Below are 11571 nucleotides of genomic sequence, written 5' to 3' on the forward strand. Positions count from 1 at the left end.
TGTTCAGACTATTTCTGGATATAGTTGTACCCATGTGAAGTCTACTCAATGATTTCCATACTTATCAAATTTTGTCAGATCCAGGTGCCAGCTCCTCCATTGGTTCCATCCAGTAGTAGTTTTTTGTAGATTTCCATAAGTCTGCTTTCATACTATTCAAAGTCCTCCATCGACCTAAAGAATATGGATTTCAGTCTCTGCTGAGATGGTTAAAGGCTACAGAGAGCCTTTACAAAGCATCGTAAGCACAGTGAGGTGCTCATTTCGACCTGTGACACTATGTGTATCTAGCCTAGCTGATAGGCTTAGAAAGTCATTCATTGATGATCAAAATAAGGTATCTAGGGTAGGTGGAGAGAAAAGTGTAGGCAACAAAGAAAGTTTACACTTAGCATGTAACTTCTATGCAAAAACATTCCCATTTTCTAAAAGCCTTAGAGTTGTTCAAAAAGAAAGAAAGGCAAGGAACACTTGTATATAATAATGGATCTGTAAAATGATATTTGTTTTGACAAGAAATTAAGTATTGTGGTCTATATATTTGCATGGAGGCAAAACGTTGTTCAAATCTTTTCAACCGAAAACCAGACTTTGCTATCTCACATTATTATATAAAAAGAAAAATACAATGGAAAGATACTTATGAAAATACTGAAAGACACTTCAGAGATGCCAATTTTTCAAACATAAATCTTTCCTATTTTTCATTTTTTTTAAATTTATGGACAGACCCAACCACTTTCACTGTGCAATGGGAAATGCGATTCAGGCTACAGTAAGATTAAGATAGAAGGGAAACTATTTTGTTGCTATGACTGTCTCCGATGTCCCGAAGGGAAGATTTCTAACAAAGAGGGTAAGAGATATTGTATATATCTATCTCACTGAATGAATCGGGTTGTCATTTGTATCATGGGAAAATTTCTGTTTTCTGCCAAATCTTTCACTTGGCAGATTGGAGTATAAAATAGGGATAGATAATTGAATGGCAACCATGTACATTATTAATAGCAAGAATTGTATTTATGCAAATAGAAGTAGATGTCAATTAACTTAATATATGGCATATATTTTTCAGAAATAAATTGGCAGTCCTCACTTTGAACACTTGTACAGTTGGTTTTAATTCTTTCAATGCAACTTCAACATCTACATTTTGTTTCATAGACATGGATGAATGTTTTCAATGTCCAGAAGATCACTATCCCAATGAGAAGCAGGTTTTGTGTCTCCCCAAATTTTCAACATTCTTGAACTACAAAGAAACCTTGGGAATAGTTATCGCTAGTTCTTCTCTTTTCTTCTCTTTAATCACAGTTGGAGTCCTTTGGATCTTTATTAAGCATCAGGACACTCCCATTGTCAGAGCTAACAACCGAAACCTCACATATGTACTCCTTGTTGCTCTCCTATTATCATTTCTTTGTACGTTGCTATTCATTGGGAAACCTCACAAGGTGACATGTCTCCTTCGTCAAACTGCCTTTGGCATCATTTTCTCAGTGGCCATTTCTTGTGTTTTGGCCAAAACCATCATTGTGGTTCTAGCTTTCATGGCTACCAAGCCAGGGTCCAAGATGACCAAGTGGGTGGGGAAAAGACTTGCCCCCTTTATAGTATCCTGCTGCTCCTTTATTCAAATTAATATTTGTGTTATATGGCTGATCATCTCTCCCCCATTCCCAGATGCTGACATGAAGTCAATAGCAGAAGAAATCATTCTGGAGTGCAACAAAGGATCTGCCTTCATGTTTTATGGTGTCTTGGGTTATATGGGCTTCCTTGCCATTATTAGTTTCACACTGGCCTTCCTAGCAAGGAAGTTGCCTGATGCTTTCAATGAAGCCAAATTTATCACCTTCAGCATGGTGGTCTTCTGCAGTGTTTGGTTGTCCTTTATTCCAGCATACCTGAGTTCAAAAGGAAAATATATGGTTGCTGTGGAGATCTTCTCCATTACAGCCTCCAGTGCTGGATTACTGCTTTGTATCTTTTCTCCCAAGCTGTACATCATTGTGCTGAAGCCTGATTTGAATAAAAAGGATCAGCTCAAAAGAAAAGAAAAAAGGGCACAATAGCATAAATTTGTATCGCTGCTGCCTATTTTGCATCTGATATGTAGAAGTGTGGAGCCAGATTGGTTTTGGGATTAAGGCATTAATTAGAAACTAGGAGAGTGTGAGATTTACTTCCACCTCAGACTTGCCCCTGTTTTGGAGAAAAATTGAGAAGCAAGTAATATTAGACATGTTTGCTGCCTTGAATTATTTATTTATATAAAAATAATAAAAGGGCAGGGAAATTAAAACAAATAAATATTAATTCTCCTTCAAAATATATATCTCGCTTTTTTAGTTGAAATTTTACTTTTAAAAAAACAATTGTTTGTTATATGTACATAATATAGGTTCACTGAGAGTTTTAAAAAGTTATTTACATAATGTATTTCAAATAACAGCATCTTAAAGAAATGTCTTAAATGCATAGGCCTATTATCTGGCTTATTTAAAGACCAAAGTAAATATCTATAAATCTGCTCATCTTGATTTCCAATGGGGGAAGGTGCACTTCCCTATTCTCTGTCCAGAGAGAAAGAGAGATCGGTCCCCTTAATGATGAAACCATTTTCATGTTTGTCCTATGATGATGGAAAAGAGTAATACAATAATACAATACAATAGTAGAGTTGGAAGGGACCTTGGAGGTCTTCTAGTCCAACCCCCTGCCTAGGCAGGAAACCCTATACCGTTTCAGACAAATAGCTATCCAACATCTTCTTAAAGACTTCCAGTGTTGGGGCATTCACAACTTCTGGAGGCAAGCTGTTCCACTGATTAATTGTTCTCACTGTCAGGAAATTTCTCCTCAGTTCTAAGTTGCTTCTCTCCTTGATTAGTTTCCACCCATTGCTTCTTGTCCTACCCTCAGGTGCTTTGGAGAATAGTTTGACTCCCTCTTCTTTGTGGCAACCTCTGAGATATTGGAATAATGCTATCATGTCTCCCCTAGTCCTTCTTTCTCTTAAGCTAAACATACCCAGTTCCTGCAACCGTTCTTCATATGTTTTAGTCTCCAGTCCCCTAATCATCTTTGTTGCTCTTCTCTGCACTCTTTCTAGAGTCTCCACATCTTTTTTACATCGTGGCGACCAGAACTGAATGCAGTATTCCAAGTGTGGCCTTACCAAGGCATTATAAAGTGGTATTAACACTTCACGTGATCTTGATTCTATCCCTCTGTTGATGCAGCCTAGAACTGTGTTGGCTTTTTTGGCAGCTGCTGCACACTGCTGGCTCATATTTAAATGGTTGTCCACTAGGACTCCAAGATCCCTTTCACAGTTACTACTACTGAGTAAGGTATCACCTATACTGTACCTGTGCATTCCGTTTTTGTTGCCTAAATGTAGAACCTTACTCTTTTCACCATTGAATTTCATTTTATTAGATAGTGCCCAATGTTCAAGTTTGTCAAGATCCTTCTGTATCTTAAGCCTATCTTCTGGAGTGTTGGCTATTCCTGCCAGCTTGGTATCATCTGCTAATTTGATGAGTTCCCCATTTATTCCCTCATCCAAATCATTGATGAAGATGTTGAAGAGTACTGGGCCTAAAACAGAGCCTTGGGGTACTCCACTGCATACTTCCCTCCATGTAGATGCAGTTCCATTGAGAACTACACGTTGAGTGCGGTTGGTCAGCCAGTTACCAATCCATCTGGTGGTGATGCTGTCTAACCCACATTCTTCTACTTTATCTAGTAGTAGGTTATGGTCTACCTTATCAAAAGCCTTACTGAAGTCCAAGTAAACTATATCAACGGCATTCCTCTGGTCCACTAATTTTGTCACATTATCAAAGAATGCAATAAGATTAGTCTGGCATGATCTGTTTTTGACAAATCCATGTTGGCTTTTGGCTATTACTTTGTTTGCTTCTAGGTGTTCGCAAATTCGTTGCTTGATTATTTTTTCCAGAATCTTTCCTGGTATTGAGGTTAGGCTGATAGGTCTGTAGTTTCCTGGATCTAATTTTTTCCCTTTTTTGAAGATGGGAACCACATCAGCTCTTTTCCAGTCCTCTGGTAGTTCCCCGGTGTTCCAGGATCTCTGAAAGATATAATTCAGTGGTTCTGAGATCTCGTCTGCTAGTTCCTTCAGAACTCTGGGGTGTAATCCATCCGGTCCTGGTGATTTGAACTCATCTAGGGTAGACAGGTGCTCACTTACCATTTTCTTCCCTATTTCAATTTGTGTTCCTAATTTTGTGGTGCTGCTTTTGATAGGTTGGACTGTTTTATCCCTTTGTGTAAAGACAGATGCAAAACATGAGTTAAATAGTTCTGCTTTCTCCCTGTTGCTTGTCACCTTCTTGCCACTTTCTCCTAGCAATGGACCAATTGTTTCCTTAACTTTTTTCTTGTTTTTAACATGTTGGAAGAAGCTTTTTTTGTTAATTTTTACTTTTGTGGCAAGCCTTTCTTCATTGTGAGCCTTAGCTTTCCTCACTTCATCTTTACAGGCTCGGGCTATTTGCTGATATTCTGCCTTAGTTACGTCCCCCTCCTTCCACTTTTTATACTTACTTTTTTTGTCTTTCAGTTTGTCAGATAGTTGTTTATGCAGCCATGCTGGTTTCTTTTGGGAGCTGTTGTTTTTCTTCTTCATTGGTATTGTGTTAGACTGGGCTTTTCTAATCTCATTTTTCAAAATTTCCCAAGCTTCTTGAGTTGTTTTCCCCTCGAGGATTCTCATCCATGGAATTTTTCCCAAGCTCTCTCTAAGTTTATTGAAATTAGCTTTCTTAAAGTCCAAGACTCTAGTTTGACTTTGTTCTACTACTTGTGTTTGGATAATGTTGAATTCCAATATTGCATGGTCACTTGCCCCCAGGGTTCCTATGGCTTCAACACCTTCTATCATTTCCTCTCTGTTAGTGAGAATTAAGTCCAGTATGGCTGATCCCCTTGTTTCCTTCTCTACTTTTTGGAAAACAAAGTTGTCTGCTAGGTTTGTTAGGAACCTGTTGGATCTTCCACTTGGTGCAGAGTTTGTTTCCCAGTTGATGTCAGGGTAGTTAAAATCTCCCATTACTATTGTGGTGTGCTTCCTACATACCTTAGTTAGCTGACTAGCAAAAAGTTCATCTTCTTCCTCTGCTTGGTTGGGTGGCCTGTAGTATAGACCTATGACAATGTCATTTCCCCCACAAACTTTAATATTGACCCAAATGCATTCAAGATAGTTCTCATTATTGTTGTGCTCTATTTCTGTAGAGACATAGTTATTTCTTATATATAGTGCAACTCCACCTCCTCTTTTATTTGGTCTATTTCTTTTAAATAATTTAAATCCTTCTAGCTGTATGTTCCATTTGTCAGTTTCATCCCACCAAGTTTCTGTAATGGCAATAATATCATATCTGCCCTCTTTTACTTGAATTTCTAATTCTCCCTGTTTATTCCTCATACTCTGTGCATTGGTATATAGACATTTGAGTCCATTTTGATTGACCTTGTGTTTACTGTCTACATAACCTGTATTATGCCTGACTGCCCCTATTTTCTTGCCACTTGTGTGATTCATGCACATGGTATGACAATCACTATTACATGCTTGGTTTTGCTTGACAGCAGGAGTGATAATCTTACCCACACACACATCTATGTTACATGCATTTATAACCCTATGAATTTTAGTTTGCTGGGGACAGAGATGTTCTGTATCTATTAATTCTCTGTCCCCGCTCTTCAGTTTAAATGTTTATCAAGAAAATCTGTGAATTTAATGCCAAGTAACTCAGTTCCTTTCTTGGATGGGTGCAACCCATCTCTTTTGTACAGTTTTTCATTGGACCAGCTACAGGCTTCATGACTAATAAAACCAAAGCCTTCCCTTTTACACCACTCCTTTAGCCAAACATTAAACTCTGCTACACGCTGGCCCTTCCCTTTTTGTTCCTTATATACAGGTAAAACCTCTGAAAAGATAAGCCTACAACCTATACTATTAAGTTCATACCCCAAGTTCTGGAAATCATTCTGCACAGAAAGTACATCTTTCTGGGATAGATCATTAGTGCCAAGATGTATAATAGCATCAACGTCACAGTCCTTACTTGCATTCTTGACTATCTTAAGAATACGCCTCTTGTCTCTGCTGGCAGTAGCACCTGGCAGACACCTGACCTCTTTTAAAACCTCCTTATCCTCTCCTAAATTAACATCTCTTACGATTGAATCACCAACCAGAAGGTGACTTCTCTTTTTACATACCTTGATCTTCTTCTGCGACTGATGTGTGATACCTGGTTCCCCTTTTCGCCTTTCCGAAGAAAGTTCTTCGTTTTGGACCACGATCCCCTGCTTATTTGAGTCATCATTATCACAACTGCCTTGACCTATCTCTTTAGTGTCCCCATTAAGGTCAGCAAGGGCACTATATCTGTTTTGCTGGGTCACAGCAAAAGCTTTGGGTTTATGGTTCACAGCTCTCAACCTGCCAGATCCCACAGTTGTCCAGACAGCTCTTCTCCTGCAAGATCTTTGTGGTAGAGGGGGCTGATAGTGTGGCTTCACCATAGAGTGGAATGGCTGACGTAGACACCTAGTTTCTGCTTGGAGAGCACAGATTACAGATTCTAGATAGGTAATCTGCCTATGTAGACTCGTAATTTGTTTACAAAGGGGACAGTATCCAAATTTGAAAAGAGTACTGCGAAAGACAGGTGCAAAACAGCTATTACATTGAACTAAGCCAGTCATTTTGAAATAAATAAAATCACAATCTCAAACACACTAATCCAGAATGTATTATTGCTATTTTGGTTTATAGATATATGATTCGCGCGCCGTTAGGCGCGCGGGCCCCCACCTCAGTGTCTTTGTCTTATGACTCACCCCCTCCTTCTCTCCAGCAGCTCCAATCCTAGCTTCAGGAAGGTTCAAATGATATGGAGTTTAAGGGCCCCCACCTCAGTGTCTTTGTCTTGTGACTCACCCCCTCCTTCTCTCCAGCAGCTCCAATCCTAGCTTCAGGAAGGTTCAAATGATATGGAGTTTAAGGGCCCCCACCTCAGTGTCTTTGTCTTGTGACTCACCCCCTCCTTCTCTCCAGCAGCTCCAATCCTAGCTTCAGGAAGGTTCAAATGATATGAAGTAGAATAGAAGAAAGAAAAAAAGAGTGGGAAAACTTATTGTTTTTGCATGCATTTTAATCAGTAGAAGGAATTATTCTGACAACAGAAAGATCCAAATCAACCTTTCAAAAAGGGAGTGATACACTGTGCACAATATGTGTCTGATAGAAAAACAAAGCTGAAATAAAATACATCTATATATTAAGGATCATATGGCTCATTTTTCTGTAACTCAACACTTTATTCCCTCCCATTATTAAATGTAAAGAGAAAACAACTTAGAAATAATAGCAGGCAAGCAAGGGAAAATGGCACTCCTAAGTTGTTTGTAACCTCTGCAAATTAATTGGTCAAAGGAAAAAGAAAGCATTATGTTTTCCATTTAATGAGACACCCATCCTCTAGCTCTGTGGAACACACTGCCAATATTAACATTTTCATTTGGAAAAAATCAAGAGGCTTCCAGAATAGACCTCCAAAATAAGGGCAGGATTGACTTTCCACCAATCATTCTGATGTTACTTCAGTGGGGAATGTTTTTATCTCTATTGCACCAACCTATGAGTTCTTTGTCACAGAAGGTTGACCACAGTTACAGATCAATTCCACAGCTGGTCATACAACTCATGAGGAATATTAAATAATTAACCCGACCATTCAAGGGATGAGAAAGCAACATTCCCTAAACTATTGCAACCTGGAGATATTTACAGTTTGGTTTCTGATCTTGAATATTTGTCACTAGTAACTAGTAGCACATAGCCAAGACTGTTAGAGATGAATCTCAAAGAGGAATTGCTACATTCAAGGTGCTGTTGCTGGTGCTAAAAGCCATGTTTCTGATGAATTTTGGTCAGGTTTTGTATAAGATTCGCAATTATAAATGCAGCATCAGTGACCCTCTTCCTTTTCTTCACAAGGAATGCAAACGAGGAAACCTCATACCCTTACTGGGATTTGAACCAAGGCTGTATTACATATTAGGCAGTTGTATTAGTCACTAAGCCACAGGCTCTCCTCTTTATCAGCTGAGCCAGGGAAATAGATATACATTTGTGTTACAAACCCTGGTATGCCCAAATACAACTGCCTAATATGTAATAAAGCCCTTGTTTGAATCCCAGTAAGGATATGGCTAGCTGATGAGAGCTAAATAGCTTGAAATAGATCTATACTAGTCTTCCTTTATTTATTTATCAGCACAAATACAACACAAATATAAAAAGTCAACATTAAAAATAAAAATATGGTTTTCTGCCTGGATGGTCTTCTGTAATGAGCTGAATGACAGAAAGAGGGAGTAGTGAGCTCCCTCCCATATTTGGGCATACCAGGGGTTGTAACACAAATACATACCTATTTCCCTGGCTCAGCTGATAAGGAGGAGAGCATGTGGCTTAGTGGCTCATACAACTGCCTAATATGTAATGCAGCCCTGGTTCGAATTCCTGTAAGGGTATGGCTAGCTGATGAGAGCTAATTAGCTTGAACTAGATCTATACTAGTCTCCCTTTATTTATTTATAAGTACAAATACAACACACACACACACACACACACACACGTATATGTATATGTATATGTATATGTATGTATTTGTGTTACAACCCCTGGTATGTCTAAATATGGGAGGAAGGTCACTACTCCCTCTTTCTGTCCTTTGGCTCATCCACCAGAAAGAGGGAGTAGTGACCTGCCTAGGAAAGGGTGCGGTCTAGAAATAAAAGTTATTATTATTATTATTATTATTATTATTATTATTATTATTATTATTATTATTATTATTATTATTATTATTATTATTAATATTATTAATATTATTCAGTGTTTACATCAATTCGTCTTACCATCAACTCCCAAAAACAATTATTGGTTCTTCTGCTCTCCATACAACATATTTGTACATTATTCATCTCTTTCTTCTCCCTCTATCCTCCCCCTCCTCCCTACCTCCTTTCTTCCCTCTGTCATCCTTCTTTCTCTACTTCCCCTTTCTCTCTCCTTCTCCTCTCTCCCCTTTCCACTCCTTCTTTCTCTCCTTCTCTTACCCGCTGCCCACTCTCCTGTCCCTCTCTTATTCTCTTACCTCTCTCCTCTACTTCACACTCTTCATCTCATTTACCTGGTTTATTTCAGCATCTGAGTGAGCTCCATTTTGTGTTGATGGTGTTTATAATTCCTTCTCAACATACATATTTCATTTTTGTATATATCTTCCTCTTTTTTAAAAAAAGAGAGGGAAAAAAAGTATACATATATAGTAATTGTATTTTTAAAACCATCACCCCCAGCCTATTTTTGGTCGAGATGCAGCCCTGGTTACAATTTCCAGCTATTCTCATCAGTATATTTATATAATTATACATCCATATGCACCCCACATTTGTGATTCTGTCTTTATAATCTCAGTAATTTCCCATTGTAAGTATATTTCATGTTCCCTCTCTATTTTTCCATATCTTGGCTTAGGTTACCCTTAATTGTCTTTAAATAACAATGCTTATTGGACAATGTATTGGACTGAGCTAATGTAGGGAGGGAGAGGGAGATATAATATGTCCCAGGCATCAAGATGTCAGCATGAGAACAAAGAACACTCCAACAGGTGTTTACAGAAACTGAAAAGACTTCCTCACACCAATATCCGGAGACCAGATTGGACGATGGGACCTGAGATAATTGGGGGTGGTAGTGGTAGGATTTGAACTTTAACTATAGGGAAACATCTAGACCTGGTTTTGAAATTAAACATGGCCAAATGATGTACTCAATAAAGTTTTGCATAGAGACACTAGATTGTCTTGATGATTCTTGCTTTGGTTGGGTTCATCCATAGGAACCTTGACACAATCTTTTTGGATTATGTTTACATTCTGTAAATTTAGTTCAGTATTCTTCTTAAGTAATACAAGCTTCTAATTTTCTTCTTATATTATTTTCTTGCAATTCATCTTCCCTCAAACTATATTCAGCAAGTAATCTTGTCTTACTCCTTCAATGACCTGGACTAGGACTTCTATGTCTTGTCTAGACTATGGTTTCCTTGCATATTTAATTTTTGCACGAGTATAAAGTATAAATTTTGGGGGGATGCATAGTCGCATAAACACATCCCATACCTTAAAATGGTCACCACAATTAAAACTCTTTGAATAATCAATGAAACACATACTGACTTTTGGGGGGGAAGGGTATTTTTGGAGTTTCTTTTTTATCTATGATATGTCAATATTTCCTCACCATTTTCCAAAACCATCTGGAATAACTGGAATCTCCCTTTATACCTTGGATGCCAATCAGCATTGAATAATCCTAGAGATCATTTTCCTGGCAAATTGAAATAAATATATTTTATATACACTCTATTAAGCCTCCTTTCTTTAATCTCCATACTGTTGCCTTTTGTGTTATTCTCCAGATTTCCTGGCATTTTTTGGTTTTAAGATTACAGGTTCTTCTTATGTTGTTTGTGATATTTGTTAATTCTTCTATAGTCTTCAATTTGTAATGACCAGAATACTGCTATAAATTTCTCTTCTATTACTAGAAGTTTTGTAAGTGATTAATTTCTTTCAAGGGATCTTGGAGTCTGTCATATCTACAGCAGAGAATTTCTTCTTTCCAACTTTTTATTTTATTCTTCCTTGAATCTATGTATTATCTGTTCATTTGTTCATTTGTGTTATTTAGCACAGGCATTTGAGGTTGGAATCTCCTTTTACATTTGAAAATCTTTGCAAAGGTTCCATTCCTCTTTCTGTCATGGATGTCTTTACAGATATCATTGTAATATTGCTTCTTATCTCTTCTAACAGCTCATTGGAACCATTTGTTAAATTCCTTCCACAGATGCTTATGTTTCTAGGGTTTGTCTTCTTCCTTTTTGTCTTGCAGTAATTTCTAATGTCTCTTCTGATATTCTTTAGGTTTCCAGTGTTGCTTGATCTTTAAAAGTTTGTTTTTTCACATTCATCCTTAACAACAGATATTCCCGAGGAAACGTGAAGAAAGAACATTTCCTTAGGTAATAAGAGAAATTAATCTCTTAATCAAACTTTTCAAATATTGTATAAAAAAAGATGAAAAAAGCTGGATTGAATTTGAAAATAATTGTTGATGGTCATGTGTTTTCATAAAAATCCTTTGGAGTTTTCTGAATGGAGATATTCCAAAAATGGAATAATCCATATATTTACTTCTTTCAAGGTCAGGGCTTATTTATTTATTTATTTATTTATTTATTTATTTATTTATTTATTTATTATTTATTTATTTATTTATTTATTATTATTTATTTATTTATTTATTTATTTATTTATTTATTTATTTATTTATTATTATTTATTATTTATTTATTATTTTTATTTATTATTTTTATTTACTATTTATTTATTTATTTATTTACTTTTTATTTACTTTTTACTATTTACTATTTA

The sequence above is a fragment of the Natrix helvetica genome, assembly GCF_964273705.1.
Source record: "Natrix helvetica genome assembly, chromosome: W".
NCBI classification, from domain to species: Eukaryota; Metazoa; Chordata; class Lepidosauria; order Squamata; family Natricidae; genus Natrix; species Natrix helvetica.